The sequence below is a fragment of the Carcharodon carcharias genome, chromosome 2 (assembly GCF_017639515.1).
Source record: "Carcharodon carcharias isolate sCarCar2 chromosome 2, sCarCar2.pri, whole genome shotgun sequence".
In the NCBI taxonomy this organism is placed as follows: Eukaryota; Metazoa; Chordata; class Chondrichthyes; order Lamniformes; family Lamnidae; genus Carcharodon; species Carcharodon carcharias.
The window spans coordinates 106,814,339-106,837,334 of record NC_054468.1 but is presented as its reverse complement, the minus strand read 5'-3'; positions in this window follow the sequence as shown (position 1 = coordinate 106,837,334).

Genomic DNA, 22,996 nt, shown 5'->3' with positions numbered 1-22,996 from the left:
CATCCCCTAAGCAGCATCATCACCTCAGCAGCATCATCACCTCAGCAGCATCATCCCCTCAGCAGCATCTTCACCTCAGCAGCATCATCACCTCATCAGCATCATCACCTCAGCAGCAGCACCATTACTTCAGCAGCATCATCACCTCAGCAGCATCTTTACATCAGCAGCATCATTCCCTCAGCAGCATCATCACCTCAGCAGCATCATCACCTCAGCAGCAGCATCATCACCTCATCAGCATCATCACCTCAGCAGCAGCACCACCTCAGCAGCATCACCTCAGCAGCAACATCCCCTCAGCAGCATCATCCTCTCATCAGCATCATCACCTCAGCAGCAGCACCATTACTTCAGCAGCATCATCCCCTCAGCAGCATCACCACCTCAGCAGCATCACCTCAGCAGCAACATCCCCTCAGCAGCATCATCCTCTCATCAGCATCATCCCCTCAGCTGCATCACCTCAGCAGCATCCTTAACTCAGAAGCATATTGACCTAAGCAACATCATCCCCTCAGCAGCATCACATCAGCAGCATCATTACCTCAGCTGCATCATCACCTAAGCAGCATCCTCCTCTCAGCAGCATCATTACCTCAGCAGCATCACTACCTCAGCAGCATCATCACCTAAGGAGCATCATCCCTTCAGCAGCATCAACTCAGCAGCAGCATCCGCTCACCAATATCATCCCCTCAGCAGCATCATCCCCCCAGCAGCAGCAGCATCCCCTCAGCAGCTTCATCCCCTCAGCAGCAGCATCATCCCCTCAGCAGCAGCATCATCCCCTCAGCAGCATCAGCTCAGGATCAGCATCACCTCAGCAGCATCATCACCTCAGAGGCATCATCCCCTCAGCAGCATCATCACCTCAGCAGAATCCTCAGCAGCATCATCTCAGCTGCTGCATCATCCCCTCAGCAGCATCATCCTCTCAGCTGTATCCTCACCTCAGCAGCACCATCTCAGCAGCAGCATCATCCCCTAAGCAGCAGCATCGCCTCAGCAGCATCATCACCTCAGCAGCATCATCCCCTCAGCAGCATCTTCACCTCAGCAGCATCATTACCTCAGCAGCATCATCCCCTCAGCAGCATCATAACCTAAGCAGCATCATCACCTCAGAAGCAGCATCATCACCTCATCAGCATCATCAACTCAGCAGCAGCACCATTACTTCAGCAGCATCATCCCCTCAGCAGCAACATCATCACCTCAGCATCATTATCACCTCAGCAGCATCATTCCCTCAGCAGCATCCTCAGCAGCATCACCTCAGCTGCTGCATCATCCCCTCAGCAGCATCATCCTCTCAGCTGCATCCTCACCTCGGCAGCATCATCTCAGCAGCAGCATCATCCCCTAAGCAGCATCATCACCTCAGCAGCATCATCACCTCAGCAGCATCATCCCCTCAGCAGCATCTTCACCTCAGCAGCATCATCCCCTCAGCAGCATCATCACCTCAGCAGCATCATCACCTCAGCAGCATCATCACCTCAGCAGAAGCATCATCACCTCAAAAGCATCATCACCTCATCAGCATCATCACTTCAGCAGCAGCACCATTACTTCTGCAGCATCATCACATCAGCAGCATCATCACCTCAGCAGCATCATCACCTCAGCAGAAGCATCATTTCCTCAGCAGCATCATCACCTCAGCTGCAGCATCATCCCCTCAGCAGCAACATCATCACCTCAGCATCATCATCACCTCAGCAGCATCATTCCCTCAGCAGCATCCTCAGCAGCATCACCTCAGCTGCTGCATCATCCCCTCAGCAGCATCATCCTCTCAGCTGCATCCTCACCTCGGCAGCATCATCTCAGCAGCAGCATCATCCCCTAAGCAGCATCATCACCTCAGCAGCATCATCACCTCAGCAGCATCATCCGCTCAGCAGCATCTTCACCTCAGCAGCATCATCACCTCATCAGCATCATCACCTCAGCAGCAGCACCATTACTTCAGCAGCATCATCACCTCAGCAGCATCTTTACATCAGCAGCATCATTCCCTCAGCAGCATCATCACCTCAGCAGCATCATCACCTCAGCAGCAGCATCATCACCTCATCAGCATCATCACCTCAGCAGCAGCACCACCTCAGCAGCATCACCTCAGCAGCAACATCCCCTCAGCAGCATCATCCTCTCATCAGCATCATCACCTCAGCAGCAGCACCATTACTTCAGCAGCATCATCCCCTCAGCAGCATCACCACCTCAGCAGCATCACCTCAGCAGCAACATCCCCTCAGCAGCATCATCCTCTCATCAGCATCATCCCCTCAGCTGCATCACCTCAGCAGCATCCTTAACTCAGAAGCATATTGACCTAAGCAACATCATCCCCTCAGCAGCATCACATCAGCAGCATCATTACCTCAGCTGCATCATCACCTAAGCAGCATCCTCCTCTCAGCAGCATCATTACCTCAGCAGCATCACTACCTCAGCAGCATCATCACCTAAGGAGCATCATCCCTTCAGCAGCATCAACTCAGCAGCAGCATCCGCTCACCAATATCATCCCCTCAGCAGCATCATCCCCCCAGCAGCAGCAGCATCCCCTCAGCAGCTTCATCCCCTCAGCAGCAGCATCATCCCCTCAGCAGCAGCATCATCCCCTCAGCAGCATCAGCTCAGGATCAGCATCACCTCAGCAGCATCATCACCTCAGAGGCATCATCCCCTCAGCAGCATCATCACCTCAGCAGAATCCTCAGCAGCATCATCTCAGCTGCTGCATCATCCCCTCAGCAGCATCATCCTCTCAGCTGTATCCTCACCTCAGCAGCACCATCTCAGCAGCAGCATCATCCCCTAAGCAGCAGCATCGCCTCAGCAGCATCATCACCTCAGCAGCATCATCCCCTCAGCAGCATCTTCACCTCAGCAGCATCATTACCTCAGCAGCATCATCCCCTCAGCAGCATCATAACCTAAGCAGCATCATCACCTCAGAAGCAGCATCATCACCTCATCAGCATCATCAACTCAGCAGCAGCACCATTACTTCAGCAGCATCATCCCCTCAGCAGCAACATCATCACCTCAGCATCATTATCACCTCAGCAGCATCATTCCCTCAGCAGCATCCTCAGCAGCATCACCTCAGCTGCTGCATCATCCCCTCAGCAGCATCATCCTCTCAGCTGCATCCTCACCTCGGCAGCATCATCTCAGCAGCAGCATCATCCCCTAAGCAGCATCATCACCTCAGCAGCATCATCACCTCAGCAGCATCATCCCCTCAGCAGCATCTTCACCTCAGCAGCATCATCCCCTCAGCAGCATCATCACCTCAGCAGCATCATCACCTCAGCAGCATCATCACCTCAGCAGAAGCATCATCACCTCAAAAGCATCATCACCTCATCAGCATCATCACTTCAGCAGCAGCACCATTACTTCTGCAGCATCATCACATCAGCAGCATCATCACCTCAGCAGCATCATCACCTCAGCAGAAGCATCATTTCCTCAGCAGCATCATCACCTCAGCTGCAGCATCATCCCCTCAGCAGCAACATCATCACCTCAGCATCATCATCACCTCAGCAGCATCATTCCCTCAGCAGCATCCTCAGCAGCATCACCTCAGCTGCTGCATCATCCCCTCAGCAGCATCATCCTCTCAGCTGCATCCTCACCTCGGCAGCATCATCTCAGCAGCAGCATCATCCCCTAAGCAGCATCATCACCTCAGCAGCATCATCACCTCAGCAGCATCATCCGCTCAGCAGCATCTTCACCTCAGCAGCATCATCACCTCATCAGCATCATCACCTCAGCAGCAGCACCATTACTTCAGCAGCATCATCACCTCAGCAGCATCTTTACATCAGCAGCATCATTCCCTCAGCAGCATCATCACCTCAGCAGCATCATCACCTCAGCAGCAGCATCATCACCTCATCAGCATCATCACCTCAGCAGCAGCACCACCTCAGCAGCATCACCTCAGCAGCAACATCCCCTCAGCAGCATCATCCTCTCATCAGCATCATCACCTCAGCAGCAGCACCATTACTTCAGCAGCATCATCCCCTCAGCAGCATCACCACCTCAGCAGCATCACCTCAGCAGCAACATCCCCTCAGCAGCATCATCCTCTCATCAGCATCATCCCCTCAGCTGCATCACCTCAGCAGCATCCTTAACTCAGAAGCATATTGACCTAAGCAACATCATCCCCTCAGCAGCATCACATCAGCAGCATCATTACCTCAGCTGCATCATCACCTAAGCAGCATCCTCCTCTCAGCAGCATCATTACCTCAGCAGCATCACTACCTCAGCAGCATCATCACCTAAGGAGCATCATCCCTTCAGCAGCATCAACTCAGCAGCAGCATCCGCTCACCAATATCATCCCCTCAGCAGCATCATCCCCCCAGCAGCAGCAGCATCCCCTCAGCAGCTTCATCCCCTCAGCAGCAGCATCATCCCCTCAGCAGCAGCATCATCCCCTCAGCAGCATCAGCTCAGGATCAGCATCACCTCAGCAGCATCATCACCTCAGAGGCATCATCCCCTCAGCAGCATCATCACCTCAGCAGAATCCTCAGCAGCATCATCTCAGCTGCTGCATCATCCCCTCAGCAGCATCATCCTCTCAGCTGTATCCTCACCTCAGCAGCACCATCTCAGCAGCAGCATCATCCCCTAAGCAGCAGCATCGCCTCAGCAGCATCATCACCTCAGCAGCATCATCCCCTCAGCAGCATCTTCACCTCAGCAGCATCATTACCTCAGCAGCATCATCCCCTCAGCAGCATCATAACCTAAGCAGCATCATCACCTCAGCAGCAGCATCATCACCTCATCAGCATCATCAACTCAGCAGCAGCACCATTACTTCAGCAGCATCATCACCTCAGCAGCATCATTACCTTAGCAGCATCATCCCCTCAGCAGCATCATCACCTCAGCAGCATCTTCACCTCAGCAGCAGCATCATCAACTCATCAGCATCATCACCTCAGCAGCAGCACCATTACTTCAGCAGCATCATCCCCTCAGCAGCTTCACCAACTCAGCAGCATCATCCCCTCAGCCGCATTATCACCTCAGAGGCATCATCCCCTCAGCAGCAACTTCCCCTCAGCAGCATCATCACCTCAGCAGCATCATTCCCTCAGCAATATCATCACCTCAGCAGCATCATCCCCTCAGCAGCATCATAACCTAAGCAGCATCATCACCTCAGCAGCAGCATCATCACCTCATCAGCATCATCAACTCAGCAGCAGCACCATTACTTCAGCAGCATCATCACCTCAGCAGCATCATTACCTTAGCAGCATCATCCCCTCAGCAGCATTATCACCTCAGCAGCATCTTCACCTCAGCAGCAGCATCATCAACTCATCAGCATCATCACCTCAGCAGCAGCACCATTACTTCAGCAGCATCATCCCCTCAGCAGCATCACCAACTCAGCAGCATCATCCCCTCAGCCGCATTATCACCTCAGAGGCATCATCCCCTCAGCAGCAACTTGCCCTCAGCAGCATCATCACCTCAGCAGCATCATTCCCTCAGCAATATCATCACCTCAGCAGCATCATCACCTCAGCAGCTGCATCATCACCTCAGCAGTATCATCCCCTCAGCAACATCATCTCAGCAGCATCATCTCAGCAGCAGCATCATCCCCTAAGCAGCAGCATCCCCTCAGCAGCATCCCCTCAGCTGTATCCTCACTTCAGCAGCATCATCTCAGCAGCAGCATCATCCCCTAAGCAGCAGCATCCCCTCAGCAGCATCATCACCTCAGCATCATCATCCCCTCAGCAGTATCTTCACCTCAGCAGCATCATTACCTCAGCAGCATCATCCCCTCAGCAGCATCATCACCTTAGCAGAAGCATCATCACCTCATCAGAATCATCACTTCAGCAGCAGCACCATTACTTCAGCAGCATCATCCCTTCAGCAGCATCATTACCTTAGCAGCATCATCCCCTCAGCAGCATCCACACCTCAGCAGCATCATCACCTCAGCAGCAGCATCATCACGTCAGAGGCATCATCCCCTCAGCAGCAACATCCCCTCAGCAGCATCATCACCTCAGCAGCATCATCACGTCAGAGGCATCATCCCCTCAGCAGCAACATCCCCTCAGCAGCATCATCACTTCAGCAGAATCCTCAGCAGCATCATCCCCTCAGCAGCATCATCACCTCAGCAGCATCATCACCTCAGCAGCATCATCACCTCAGCAGAAGCATCATCACCTCAAAAGCATCATCACCTCATCAGCATCATCACTTCAGCAGCAGCACCATTACTTCTGCAGCATCATCACATCAGCAGCATCATCACCACAGCAGCATCATCACCTCAGCAGAAGCATCATTTCCTCAGCAGCATCATCACCTCAGCTGCAGCATCATCCCCTCAGCAGCAACATCATCACCTCAGCATCATCATCACCTCAGCAGCATCATTCCCTCAGCAGCATCCTCAGCAGCATCACCTCAGCTGCTGCATCATCCCCTCAGCAGCATCATCCTCTCAGCTGCATCCTCACCTCGGCAGCATCATCTCAGCAGCAGCATCATCCCCTAAGCAGCATCATCACCTCAGCAGCATCATCACCTCAGCAGCATCATCCCCTCAGCAGCATCTTCACCTCAGCAGCATCATCACCTCATCAGCATCATCACCTCAGCAGCAGCACCATTACTTCAGCAGCATCATCACCTCAGCAGCATCTTTACATCAGCAGCATCATTCCCTCAGCAGCATCATCACCTCAGCAGCATCATCACCTCAGCAGCAGCATCATCACCTCATCAGCATCATCACCTCAGCAGCAGCACCACCTCAGCAGCATCACCTCAGCAGCAACATCCCCTCAGCAGCATCATCCTCTCATCAGCATCATCACCTCAGCAGCAGCACCATTACTTCAGCAGCATCATCCCCTCAGCAGCATCACCACCTCAGCAGCATCACCTCAGCAGCAACATCCCCTCAGCAGCATCATCCTCTCATCAGCATCATCCCCTCAGCTGCATCACCTCAGCAGCATCCTTAACTCAGAAGCATATTGACCTAAGCAACATCATCCCCTCAGCAGCATCACATCAGCAGCATCATTACCTCAGCTGCATTATCACCTAAGCAGCATCCTCCTCTCAGCAGCATCATTACCTCAGCAGCATCACTACCTCAGCAGCATCATCACCTAAGGAGCATCATCCCTTCAGCAGCATCAACTCAGCAGCAGCATCCGCTCACCAATATCATCCCCTCAGCAGCATCATCCCCCCAGCAGCAGCAGCATCCCTTCAGCAGCTTCATCCCCTCAGCAGCAGCATCATCCCCTCAGCAGCAGCATCATCCCCTCAGCAGCATCAGCTCAGGATCAGCATCCCCTCAGCAGCATCATCACCTCAGCATCATCATCCCCTCAGCAGTATCTTCACCTCAGCAGCATCATTACCTCAGCAGCATCATCCCCTCAGCAGCATCATCACCTTAGCAGAAGCATCATCACCTCATCAGAATCATCACTTCAGCAGCAGCACCATTACTTCAGCAGCATCATCCCTTCAGCAGCATCATTACCTTAGCAGCATCATCCCCTCAGCAGCATCCACACCTCAGCAGCATCATCACCTCAGCAGCAGCATCATCACGTCAGAGGCATCATCCCCTCAGCAGCAACATCCCCTCAGCAGCATCATCACCTCAGCAGCATCATCACGTCAGAGGCATCATCCCCTCAGCAGCAACATCCCCTCAGCAGCATCATCACTTCAGCAGAATCCTCAGCAGCATCATCCCCTCAGCAGCATCATCACCTCAGCAGCATCATCCCCTCAGCAGCATCATCACCTCAGCAGCATCATCACCTCAGCAGCATCATCACCTCAGCAGAAGCATCATCACCTCAAAAGCATCATCACCTCATCAGCATCATCACTTCAGCAGCAGCACCATTACTTCTGCAGCATCATCACATCAGCAGCATCATCACCTCAGCAGCATCATCACCTCAGCAGAAGCATCATTTCCTCAGCAGCATCATCACCTCAGCTGCAGCATCATCCCCTCAGCAGCAACATCATCACCTCAGCATCATCATCACCTCAGCAGCATCATTCCCTCAGCAGCATCCTCAGCAGCATCACCTCAGCTGCTGCATCATCCCCTCAGCAGCATCATCCTCTCAGCTGCATCCTCACCTCGGCAGCATCATCTCAGCAGCAGCATCATCCCCTAAGCAGCATCATCACCTCAGCAGCATCATCACCTCAGCAGCATCATCCCCTCAGCAGCATCTTCACCTCAGCAGCATCATCACCTCATCAGCATCATCACCTCAGCAGCAGCACCATTACTTCAGCAGCATCATCACCTCAGCAGCATCTTTACATCAGCAGCATCATTCCCTCAGCAGCATCATCACCTCAGCAGCATCATCACCTCAGCAGCAGCATCATCACCTCATCAGCATCATCACCTCAGCAGCAGCACCACCTCAGCAGCATCACCTCAGCAGCAACATCCCCTCAGCAGCATCATCCTCTCATCAGCAACATCACCTCAGCAGCAGCACCATTACTTCAGCAGCATCATCCCCTCAGCAGCATCACCACCTCAGCAGCATCACCTCAGCAGCAACATCCCCTCAGCAGCATCATCCTCTCATCAGCATCATCCCCTCAGCTGCATCACCTCAGCAGCATCCTTAACTCAGAAGCATATTGACGTAAGCAACATCATCCCCTCAGCAGCATCACATCAGCAGCATCATTACCTCAGCTGCATCATCACCTAAGCAGCATCCTCCTCTCAGCAGCATCATTACCTCAGCAGCATCACTACCTCAGCAGCATCATCACCTAAGGAGCATCATCCCTTCAGCAGCATCAACTCAGCAGCAGCATCCGCTCACCAATATCATCCCCTCAGCAGCATCATCCCCCCAGCAGCAGCAGCATCCCCTCAGCAGCTTCATCCCCTCAGCAGCAGCATCATCCCCTCAGCAGCAGCATCATCCCCTCAGCAGCATCAGCTCAGGATCAGCATCACCTCAGCATCATCATCACCTCAGAGGCATCATCCCCTCAGCAGCATCATCACCTCAGCAGAATCCTCAGCAGCATCATCTCAGCTGCTGCATCATCCCCTCAGCAGCATCATCCTCTCAGCTGTATCCTCACCTCAGCAGCACCATCTCAGCAGCAGCACCATCCCCTAAGCAGCAGCATCGCCTCAGCAGCATCATCACCTCAGCAGCATCATCCCCTCAGCAGCATCTTCACCTCAGCAGCATCATTACCTCAGCAGCATCATCCCCTCAGCAGCATCATAACCTAAGCAGCATCATCACCTCAGCAGCAGCATCATCACCTCATCAGCGTCATCAACTCAGCAGCAGCACCATTACTTCAGCAGCATCATCACCTCAGCAGCATCATTACCTTAGCAGCATCATCCCCTCAGCAGCATCATCACCTCAGCAGCATCTTCACCTCAGCAGCAGCATCATCAACTTATCAGCATCATCACCTCAGCAGCAGCACCATTACTTCAGCAGCATCATCCCCTCAGCAGCATCACCAACTCAGCAGCATCATCCCCTCAGCCGCATTATCACCTCAGAGGCATCATCCCCTCAGCAGCAACTTCCCCTCAGCAGCATCATCACCTCAGCAGCATCATTCCCTCAGCAATATCATCACCTCAGCAGCATCATCACCTCAGCAGCTGCATCATCACCTCAGCAGTATCATCCCCTCAGCAACATCATCTCAGCAGCATCAGCTCAGCAGCAGCATCATCCCCTAAGCAGCAGCATCCCCTCAGCAGCATCCCCTCAGCTGTATCCTCACTTCAGCAGCATCATCTCAGCAGCAGCATCATCCCCTAAGCAGCAGCATCCCCTCAGCAGCATCATCACCTCAGCATCATCATCCCCTCAGCAGTATCTTCACCTCAGCAGCATCATTACCTCAGCAGCATCATCCCCTCAGCAGCATCATCACCTTAGCAGAAGCATCATCACCTCATCAGAATCATCACTTCAGCAGCAGCACCATTACTTCAGCAGCATCATCACCTCAGCAGCATCATCACCTCAGCAGCATCATCCCCTCAGCAGAAGCATCATTCCCTCAGCAGCATCATCGCCTCAGCAGCATCATCCCCTCAGCAGCAACATCATCACCTCAGCATCATCATCACCTCAGCAGCACCATCCCCTCCCCAGCAGCATCATCCACTCAGCAGCATCCTCAGCAGCATCACCTCAGCTGCTGCATCATCCCCTCAGCTGCATCATCCTCTCAGATGCATCCTCACCTCGGCAGCATCATCTCAGCAGCAGCATCATCTCCTAAGCAGCATCATCACCTCAGCAGCATCATCACCTCAGCAGCATCACCCCTCAGCAGCATCTTCACCTCAGCAGCATCATTACCTCAGCAGCATCACCCCTCAGCAGCATCATCACTTCAGCAGCATCATCACCTCAGCAGCAGCATCATCACGTCATCAGCATCATCACCTCAGCAGCAGCACCATTCCTTCAGCAGCATCATCACCTCAGCAGCATCTTTACATCAGCAGCATCATTCCCTCAGCAGCATCATCACCTCAGCACCATCATCACATCAGCAGCAGCATCATCACCTCATCAGCATCATCACCTCAGCAGCAGCTCCATTACTTCAGCAGCATCATCCCCTCAACTGCATCTCCACCTCAGCAGCATCACCTCAGCAGCAACATCCCCTCAGCAGCGTCATCCTCTCATCAACATCATCCCCTCAGCTGCATCACCTCAGCAGCATCCTTAACTCAGAAGCATAATCACCTAACCAGCATCATCCCCTCAGCAGCATCACATCAGCCGCATCATTACCTCAGCTGCATCATCACCTAAGCAGCATCATCCCTTCAGCAGCATCACCTCAGCAGCAGCATCTGCTCAGCAATATCATCCCCTCAGCAGCATCATCCCCCCAGCAGCAGCAGCATCCCCTCAGCAGCATCATCCCCTCAGCAGCAGTATCATCCCCTCAGCAGCATTGGCTCAGGATCAGCATCACCTCAGCAGCATCATCACCTCAGAGGCATCATCCCCTCAGCAGCAACATCCCCTCAGCAGCATCATCACCTCAGCAGAATCCTCAGTGGCATCATGCCCTCAGCGGCATCATCATTTCAGCAGCATCATCCCCTCAGCAGCATCATCAAATCAGCAGCATCATCACCTCAGCAGCTGCATCATCACCTCAGCAGTGTCATTCCCTCAGCAGCATCATCTCAGCAGCATCATCCACTCAGCAACATCCGCTCAGCAGCATCATCCTCTCAGCAGCATCATCACCTCAGCAGCATCAACTCAGCAGCATCATCGCCTCAGTAGCATCATCCACTCATCAGCATCATACCCTCAGCAGCATCACCTCAGCAGCAAACTTAACTCAGCAGCATAATCACCTAAGCAGCATCATCCCCTCAGCAGCATCATCCCCTCAGCAGCATCATCACCCTCAGCAGCATCTTCCCCTCAGCAACATCATCACCTCAGCAGCTGCATCACCTCAACAGAATACTCAGCAAAAGCATCCCCTCAGCAGCATCATCGCCTCAGCAGCATCATTACCTCAGCAGCATCATCCCCTCAGCAGCTGCATCATCACCTCAGCAGTTTCATCCCAAAAGCAGCATCACCTCATCAGCATCATCACCTCAGCAGCAGCACCATTACTTCAGCAGCATCATCCCTTCAGCAGCATCATTAGCTTAGCAGCACCATTCCCTCAGCAGCATCATCACCTCAGCAGCATCATCATCTCAGCAGCAGCATCATCACCTCATCAGCATCATCACCTCAGCAGCAGCACCATTACTTCAGACGCATCATCCACTCAGCAGCATCCCCACCTCAGCAGCATCATCCCCTCAGCAGAACCATAACCTCAGCAGCATCATCCCCGCAGCAGCACCATTCCCTCAGCAGCATCAGCTCAGGATCAGCATCACCTAAGCAGCATCATCACGTCAGAGGCATCATCCCCTCAGCAGCAACATACCCTCAGCAGCATCATCACCTCAGCAGCATCATCTCCTCAGCAGCATCATCTCCTCAGCAGCATCATCACCTCAGCAGCATCATCACCTCAGCCGCTGCATCATCACCTCAGCTGTATCATCCCCTCAGCAGCATCATCTCAGCAGCATCATCCCCTCAGCAGCATCCCCTCAGCTGTATCCTCATCTCAGCAGCATCATCTCAGCCGAGCATCCTCCCCTAAGCAGCATCATCCCCTCAGCAGCATCTTCACCTCAGCAGCATCATTACCTCAGCATCATCATCCCCTCAGCAGCATCATCACCTTAGCAGAAGCATCATCACCTCACCAGCATCATCACTTCAGCAGCAACACCATTACTTCAGCAGCACCATTACCTCAGCAGCTTCATCCCCTCAGCAGCACCATCTCCTCAGCAGCATCAGCTCAGGATCAGCATCACCTCAGCAGCATCATCACGTCAGAGGCATCATCCCCTCAGCAGCAACATCCCCTCAGCAGCATCATCACTTCAGCAGAATCCTCAGCAGCATCATCCCCTCAGCAGCAACATCACCTCAGCAGCATCATCCCCTCAGCAGCATCATCACCTCAGTAGCATCATCACCTCAGCAGCTGCTTCATCACCTCAGCTGTATCATCCCCTCAGCAGCATCATCTCAGCAGCATCATCCCCTCAGCAGCATCCCCTCTGCTGTATCCTCACCTCAGCAGCATCATCTCAGCAGAGCATCATCCCCTAAGCAGCATCATCCCCACAGCAGCATCTTCACCTCAGCAGCATCATTACCTCAGCAGCATCATCCCCTCAGCAGCATCATCACCTTAGCAAAAGCATCATCACCTCATCAGCATCATCATTTCAGCAGCAGCACCATTACTTCAGCAGCATCATCACATCAGCAGCTTCATAACCTCAGCAGCATCATCCCCTCAGCAGAAGCATCATTTCCTCAGCAGCATCATCGCCTCAGCTGCAGCATCATCCCCTCATCAGCAGCTTCATCCCCTCAGCAGCAACATCATCACCTCAGCATCATCATCACCTCAGCAGCATCATCACTTCAGCAGCATCATCCCCTCCCCAGCAGCATCATCTACTCAGCAGCATCCTCAGCAGCATCACCTCAGCTGCTGCATCATCCCCTCAGCAAAATCATCCTCTCAGCTGCATCCTCACCTCGGCAGCATCATCTCAGCAGCAGCATCATCCCCTAAGCAGCATCATCACCTCAGCAGCATCATCACCTCAGCAGCATCATCCCCTCAGCAGCATCTTCACCTCAGCAGCATCATCCCCTCAGCAGCATCATCACCTCAGCAGAAGCATCATCACCTCATCAGCATCATCACCTCAGCAGCAGCACCATTACTTCAGCAGCATCATCACCTCAGCAGCATCTTTACATCAGCAGCATCATTCCCTCAGCAGCATCATCACCTCAGCAGCATCATCACCTCAGCAGCAGCACCATTGCATCAGCAGCATCGTCCCCTCAGCAGCATCACCACCTCAGCAGCATCACTTCAGCAGCAACATCCCCTCAGCAGCATCACCTCAGCAGCATCCTTAACACAGAAGCATAATGATCTAAGCAACGTCATTCCCTCAGCAGCATCACATCAGCAGCATCATTACCTCAGCTGCATCATCCCCTAAGCAGCACCATACCCTCAGCAGCCTCATTACCTCACCAGCATCACTACCTCAGGAGCATCATCCCTTCAGCAGCATCACCTCAGCAGCAGCATCCGCTCACCAATATCATCCCCTTAGCAGCATCATCCCCCCTGCAGCAGCAGCATCCCCTCAGCAGCTTCATCCCCTCAGCAGCAGCATCATCCCATCAGCAGCAGCATCATCCCCTCAGCAGCATCAGCTCAGGATCAGCATCACCTCAGCAGCATCATCACCTCAGAGGCATCATCCCCTCAGCAGCATCATCACCTCAGCAGAATCCTCAGCAGCATCATGCCCTCAGCGGCATTATCACCTCAGCAGCATCATCCCCTCAGCAGCTGCATCATCACCTCAGCAGCATCATCCCCTCAGCAGCATCATCACCTCAGCAGCATCATCACCTCAGCAGCTGCATCATCACCTCAGCAGTATCATCCCCTCAGCAGCATCATCTCAGCAGCATCATCCCCTCAGCAACATCCCCTCAGCAGCATCATCCTCTCAGAAGCATCATCACCTCAGCAGCATCAACTCAGCAGCATCATCGCCTCAGTAGCATCATCCGCTCATCAGCATCATACCCTCAGCAGCATCACCTCAGCAGCATCCTTAACTCAGCAGCATAATCACCTAAGCAGCATCATGCCCTCAGCAGCATCATCCCCTCAGCAGCATCATCACCCTCAGCAGCATCTTCTTCTCAGCAGCATCATCACCTCAGCAGCTGCATCACCTCAACAGAATCCTCAGCAAAAGCATCCCCTCAGCAGCATCATCGCCTCAGCAGCATCATTACCTCAGCAGCATCATCCCCTCAGAAGCTGCATCATCACCTCAGCAGTTTCATCCCCTCAGCAGCATCACCTCAGCAGCGTCAGCACCTCAGCAGAATCCTCGGCAGCAGCATCCCCTCAGCAGCATCTTCGCCTCAGCAGCATCATTACCTCAGCAGGATCATCACCTCAGCAGCTGCATCATCACCGCGGCAGTATCATCCCCTCAGCATCATCCCCTCAGCAGCATCATCCCCTCAGCATCATCCCCTCAGCAGCATCATCACTTCAGCAGCACCATCCCCTCCCCAGCAGCATCATCCCCTCAGCAGCATCCTCAGCAGCATTATCTCAGCTGCTACATCATCCCCTCAGCAGCATCATCCTCTCAGCTGTATCCTCACATCAGCAGCATCATCTCAGCAGCAGCATTATCCCCTAAGCAGCATCATCCCCTCAGCAGCATCATCACCTCAGAGGCATCATCCCCTCAGCAGCATCTTCACCTCAGCAGCATCATTAACTAAGCAGCACCATCCCCTCAGCAGCATCATCACCTCATCAGCATCATCACCTCAGCAGCAGCATCATTACTTCAGCAGCAGCATCAACTCAGCAACATCATTACCTTAGCAGCATCATCCCCTCTGCAGCATCATCCCCTCAGCAGCATCATCACCTCAGCAGCTGCATCATCACCTCAGCAGCATCAACTCAGCAGCATCATCGCATCAGTAGCATCATCCGCTCATCAGCATCATCGCTCAGCAACATCACCTCAGCAGCATCCTTAACTCAGCAGCATAATCACCTAAGCAGCATCATGCCCTCAGCAGCATCATCCCCTCAGCAGCATCATCACCCTCAGCAGCATCTTCCCCTCAGCAGCATCATCACCTCAGCAGCTGCATCAACTCAACAGAATCCTCAGCAAAAGCATCCCCTCAGCAGCATCATCGCCTCAGCAGCATCATTACCTCAGCAGCATCATCCCCTCAGAAGCTGCATCATCACCTCAGCAGTTTCATCCCCTCAGCATCATCACCTCAGCAGCGTCAGCACCTCAGCAGAATCATCAGCAGCAGCATCCCCTCAGCAGCATCTTCGCCTCAGTAGCATCATTACCTCAGCAGAATCATCACCTCAGCAGCTGCATCATCACCTCGGCAGTATCATCCCCTCAGCATCATCCCCTCAGCAGCATCATCCCCTCAGCATCATCCCCTCAGCAGCATCATCACCTCAGCAGCATCATCCCCTCCCCAGCAGCATCATCCCCTCAGCAGCATCCTCAGCAGCATTATCTCAGCTGCTACATCATCCCCTCAGCAGCATCATCCCCTCAGCAGCATCCTCAGCAGCATTATCTCAGCTGCTACATCATCCCCTCAGCAGCATCATCCTCTCAGCTGTATCCTCACATCAGCAGCATCATCTCAGCAGCAGCATTATCCCCTAAGCAGCATCATCCCCTCAGCAGCATCATCACCTCAGAGGCATCATCCCCTCTGCAGCATCTTCACCTCAGCAGCATCATTAACTAAGCAGCAAAATCCCCTCAGCAGCATCATCACCACATCAGCATCATCACCTCAGCAGCAGCATCATCCCCTCAGCAGCATCATCACCTCAGCAGCATCATCCTCTCATCAGCATCATCCCCTCAGCTGCATCACCTCAGCAGCATCCTTTACTCAGAAGCATAATCACCTAAGCAGCATCATCCCCTCAGGAGCATCACATCAGCAGCATCATTACCTCAGCTGCATCATCACCTAAGCAGCATCATCCCCTCAGCAGCATCATTACCTCATCAGCATCACTACCTCAGCGGCATCATCACCTAAGCAGCATCATCCCTTCAGCAGCATCACCTCAGCAGCAGCATCCTCTCAGCAATATCATCACCCTCAGCAGCATCATCCCCCCAGCAGCAGCAACATCCACTAAGCAGCATCAACCCCTCAGCAGCAGCATCATCCCCTCAGCAGCATCAGCTCAGGATCAGCATCACCTCAGAAGCATCATCACCTCAGAGGCATCATCCCCTCAGCAGCAACATCCCCTCAGCAGCATCATCACCTCAGCAGAATCCTCAGCAGCATCATGCCCCCAGCGGCATCATTACCTCAGCAGCATCATCCCCTCAGCAGCATCATCACCTCAGCAGCATCATCACCTCAGCAGCTGCATCATCACCTCAGCATTATCATCCCCTCAGCAGCATCATCTCAGCAGCATCATCCCCTCAGCAGCATCCCCTCAGCAGCATCATCCTTTCAGCAGCATCATCGCCTCAGTAGCATCATCCGCTCATCAGCATCATCCCCTCAGCAGCATCAGCTCAGCAGCATGCTTAACTCAGCAGCATAATCAACTAAGCAGCATCATCCCCTCAGCAGCATCATCACCCTCAGCAGCATCTTCCCCTCAGCAGCATCACCTCAGCAGCATCATCACCTCAACAGAATCCTAAGCAACAACATCCCCTCAGCAGCATCATCGCCTCAGCAGCATCATTACCTCAGCAGCATCATCCCTTCAGCAGCTGCATCATCACCTCAGCAGTATCATATTCTCAGCAGCATCGCTTCAGCAGCATCATCACTTCAGCAGAATGGTCAGCAGCAGCATCCCCTCAGCAGCATCATGGACCCAGCAGCATCATTACCTCAGCAGGATCATCCCCTCAGCAGCATCATCTCAGAAGCATCATCTCCTCAGCAGCATCGCCTCAGCAGCATCATCACCTCAGCAGCTCCATCCCCTCCCCAGCAGCATCATCCCCTCAGCAGCATCCTCAGCAGCATTATCTCAGCCGCTGCATCATCCACTCAGCAGCATCATCCTCTCAAATGTATCCTCACCTCAGCAGCATCATCTCAGCAGCCGCATCATCCCCTAAGCAGCATCATCCCCTCAGCAGCATCATCACCTCAGCAGCATCATCCCCTCAGCAGCATCTTCACCTCAGCAGCATCATTAACTAAGCAGCATCATCCCCTCAGCAGCATCATCAACTCAGCAGCATCATCACCTCAGCCGCAGCATCATCACCTCATCAGCATCATCACCTCAGCAGCAGCACCATTACTTCAGCAGCATTATCACCTCAGCAACATCATTACCTTATCAGCATCATCCCCTCAGCAGCATCATCACCTCAGCAGCATCATCACCTCAGCAGCAGCATCATCACCTCATCAGCATCATCACCTCAGCAGCAACACCATTACTTCAGCAACATCATCCCCTCAGCAGCATCACCACCTTAGCAGCATCATCCCCTCACCAGCATCATACACTCAGCAGCATCAGATCAGGATCAGCATCACCTCAGCAGCATCATCACGTCAGAGGCATCATCCCCTCAGCAGCATCACCTCAGCAGCATCATTACCTCAGCAGCACCATCCCCTCAGCAGCATCAGCTCAGGATCTGCATCACCTCAGCAGCATCATCACGTCAGAGGCATCATCCCCTCAGCAGCAACATCCCCTCAGCAGCATCATCACCTCAGCAGCATCATCTCCTCAGCAGCATCATCACCTCAGCAGCATCATTACCTCAGCAGCTGCATCATCACCTCAGCTGTATCATCCCCTCAGCAGCATCATCTCAGCAGCATCATCCCCTCGGCAGCATCCCCTCAGCTGTATCCTCACCTCAGCAGCATCATCTCAGCAGAGCATCATCCCCTCAGCAGCATCACATCAGCAGCATCATTACCTCAGCTGCATCATCACCTAAGCAGCATCATCCCCTCAGCAGCATCATTACCTCAGCAGCATCACTACCTCAGCAGCATCATCACCTAAGCAGAATCATCCCTTCAGCAGCATAACCTCAGCAGAAGCATCCGCTCACCAATATCATCCCCTCAGCAGCATCATCCCCCCAGCAGCAGCAGCATCCCCTCAGCAGCATCATCCCCCAAGCAGCAGCATCATCCCCTCAGCAGCAGCATCATCCCCTCAGCAGCATCAGCTCAGGATCAGCATCACCTCAGCAGCACGATCACCTCAGAGGCATCATCACCTCAGCAGCATCATCACCTCAGCAGAATCCTCAGCAGCATCATGCCCTCAGCTGCATCATCACCTCACCAGCATCATCCCCTCAGCAGCTGCATCATCACCTCAGCAGCATCATTCCCTTAGCAGCATCATCACCTCAGCAGCATCATCAACTCAGCAGCTGCATCATCACCTCAGCAGTATCGTCCCCTCAGCAGCATCATCTCAGCAGCATCATCCCCTCAGCAACAACCGCTCAGCAGCATCATCCTCTCAGAAGCATCATCACCTCAGCAGCATCAACTCAGCAGCATCATCGCCTCAGTAGCATCATCCGCTCATCAGCATCATCGCTCAGCAGCATCACCTCAGCAGCATCCTTAACTCAGCAGCATAATCACCTAAGCAGCATCATGCCCTCAGCAGCATCATCCCCTCAGCAGCATCATCACCCTCAGCAGCATCTTCCCCTCAGCAGCAGCATCACCTCAGTAGCTGCATCACCTCAACAGAATCCTCAGCAAAAGCATCCCCTCAGCAGCATCATCGCCTCAGCAGCATCATTACCTCAGCAGCATCATCCCCTCAGCAGCTGCATCATCACCTCAGCAGTTTCATCCCCTCAGCAGCATCACCTCAGCAGCGTCAGCACCTCAGCAGAATCCACAGCAGCAGCATCCCCTCAGCAGCATCTTCGCCTCAGCAGCATCATTACCTAAGCAGGATCATCACCTCAGCAGCTGCATCATCACCTCGGCAGTATCATCGCCTCAGCAGCATCATCTCAGCAGCATCATCCCCTCAGCATCATCCCCTCAGCAGCATCATCCCCTCAGCATCATCCCCTCAGCAGCATCATCACCTCAGCAGCACCATCCCCACCCCAGCAGCATCATCCCCTCAGCAGCATCCTCAGCAGCATTATCTCAGCTGCTACATCATCCCCTCAGCAGCATCATCCTCTCAGCTGTATCCTCACATCAGCAGCATCATCTCAGCAGCAGCATCATCCCCTAAGCAGCATCATCCCCTCAGCAGCATCATCACCTCAGCAGCATCATCCCCTCAGCAGCATCTTCACCTCAGCAGCATCATTAACTAAGCAGCATCATCCCCTCAGCAGCATCATCACCTCATCAGCATCATCACCTCAGCAGCAGCATCATTACTTCAGCAGCAGCATCACCTCAGCAACATCATTACCTTAGCAGCATCATCCCCTCAGCAGCATCATCACCTCAGCAGCATCATCCTCCCATCAGCATCATCCCCTCAGCTGCATCACCTCAGCAGCATCCTTTACTCAGAAGCATAATCACCTAAGCAGCATCATCCCCTCAGCAGCATCACATCAGCAGCATCATTACCTCAGCTGCATCATCACCTCAGCAGCATCATCCCCTCAGCAGCATCATTACCTCAGCAGCATCACTACCTCAGCGGCATCATCACCTAAGCAGCATCATCCCTTCAGCAGCATCACCTCAGCAGCAGCGTCCGCTCAGCAATATCAACCCCTCAGCAGCATCATCCCCCCAGCAGCAGCATCATCCCCTCAGCAGCATCATCCCCTCAGCAGCAGCATCATCCCCTCAGCAGCATCAGCTCAGGATCAGCATCACCTCAGAAGCATCATCACCTCAGAGACATCATCCCCTCAGCAGCAACATCCCCTCAGCAGCATCATCACCTCAGCAGAATCCTCAGCAGCATCATGCCCTCAGCGGCATCATCACCTCAGCAGCATCATCCCCTCAGCAGCATCATCACCTCAGCAGCATCATCACCTCAGCAGCTGCATCATCACCTCAGCATTATCATCCCCTCAGCAGCATCATCTCAGCAGCATCATCCCCTCAGCAGCATCCCCTCAGCAGCATCATCCTCTCAGCAGCATCTTCACCTCAGCAGCATCATCCCCTCAGCAGCATCATCGCCTCAGTAGCATCATCCGCTCATCAGCATCATCACCCTCAGCAGCATCTTCCCCTCAGCAGCATCAGCTCAGCAGCATCATCACCACAACAGAATCCTAAGCAACAACATCCCCTCAGCAGCATCATCCCCTCAGCAGCATCATTACCTCAGCAGCATCATCCCTTCAGCAGCTGCATCGTCATCTCAGCAGTATCATCTTCTCAGCAGCATCACCTCAGCAGAATCCTCAGCAGCATCATGCCCTCAGCGGCATCATCACCTCAGCAGCATCATTCCCTCAGCAGCTGCATCATCACCCCAGCAGCATCATCCCCTCAGCAGCTGCATCATCACCTCAGCAGCATCATCCCCTCAGCAGCATCATCACCTCAGCAGCATCATCACCTCAGCAGCAGCATCATCACCTCAGCAGTATCATCCCCTCAGCAGCATCATCTCAGCAGCATCATCCCCTCAGCAACATCCCCTCAGCAGCATCATCCTCTCAGAAGCATCATCACCTCAGCAGCATCAACTCAGCAGCATCATCGCATCAGTAGCATCATCGGCTCATCAGCATCATCGCTCAGCAGCATCACATCAGCAGTATCCTTAACTCAGCAGCATAATCACCTAAGCAGCATCATGCCCTCAGCAGCATCATCCCCTCAGCAGCATCATCACCCTCAGCAGCATCTTCCCCTCAGCAGCATCATCAGCTCAGCAGCTGCATCACCTCAACAGAATCCTCAGCAAAAGCATCCCCTCAGCAGCAGCATCGCCTCAGCAGCATCATTACCTCAGCAGCATCATCTCCTCAGCAGCTGCATCATCACCTCAGCAGTTTCATCCCCTCAGCAGCATCACCTCAGCAGCGTCAGCACCTCAGCAGAATCCTCAGCAGCAGCATCCCCTCAGCAGCATCTTCGCCGCAGCAGCATCATTACCTCAGCAGGATCATCGCCTCAGCAGCTGCATCATCACCTCGGCAGTATCATCGCCTCAGCAGCATCATCTCAGCAGCATCATCCCCTCAGCATCATCCCCTCAGCAGCATCATCCACTCAGCATTATCCCCTCAGCAGCATCATCACCTCAGCAGCACCAGCCCCTCCCCAGCAGCATCATCCCCTCAGCAGCATCCTCAGCAGCATTATCTCAGCTGCTACATCATCCCCTCAGCAGCATCATCCTCTCAGCTGTATCCTCACATCAGAAGCATCATCTCAGCAGCAGCATCATCCCCTAAGGAGCATCATCCCCTCAGCAGCATCATCACCTCAGCAGCATCATCCCCTCAGCAGCATCTTCACCTCAGCAGCATCATCAACTAAGCAGCATCATCCCCTCAGCAGCATCATCACCTCATCAGCATCATCACCTCAGCAGCAGCATCATTACATCAGCAGCAGCATCACCTCAGCAACATCATTACCTTAGCAGCATCATCCCCTCAGCAGCATCATCACCTCAGCAGCATCATCCTCTCATCAGCATCATCCCCACAGCTGCATCACCTAAGCAGCATCCTTTACTCAGAAGCACAATCACCTAAGCCGCATCATCCCCTCAGCAGCATCACATCAGCAGCATCATTACCTCAGCTGCATCATCACCTAAGCAGCATCATCCCCTCAGCAGCATCATTACCTCAGCAGCATCACTACCTCAGAGGCATCATCCCCTCAGCAGCAACATCCCCTCAGCAGCATCATCACCTCAGCAGAATCCTCAGCAGCATCATGCCCTCAGCAGCATCATCTCAGCAGCATCATCCCCTCAGCAGCCTCCACTCAGCAGCATCATCCTCTCAGCAGCATCATCACCTCAGCAGCATCATCCCCTCAGCAGCATCATCGCCTCAGTAGCATCATCCGCTCATCAGCATCATCCCCTCAGCAGCATCAGCTCAGCAGCATCCTTAACTCAGCAGCATAATCAACTAAGCAGCATCATCCCCTCAGCAGCATCATCACCCTCAGCAGCATCTTCCACTCAGCAGCATCACCTCAGCAGCATCATCACCACAACAGAATCCTAAGCAACAACATCCCCTCAGCAGCATCATCGCCGCAGCAGCATCATTACCTCAGCAGCATCATCCCTTCAGCAGCTGCATCATCACCTCAGCAGTATCATCTTCTCAGCAGCATCACCTCAGCAGAATCCTCAGCAGCATCATGCCCTCAGCGGCATCATCACCTCAGTAGCATCATCCCCTCAGCAGCTGCATCATCACCTCAGCAGCATCATCCCCTCAGCAGCATCATCACCTCAGCAGCATCATCACCTCAGCAGCTGCATCATCACCTCAGCACTATCATCCCCTCAGCAGCATCATCTCAGCAGCATCATCCCCTCAGCAACATCCCCTCAGCAGCATCATCCTCTCAGAAGCATCATCACCTCAGCAGCATCAACTCAGCAGCATCATCGCATCAGTAGCATCATCCGCTCATCAGCATCATCGCTCAGCAGCATCACCTCAGCAGCATCCTTAACACAGCAGCATAATAACCTAAGCAGCATCATGCCC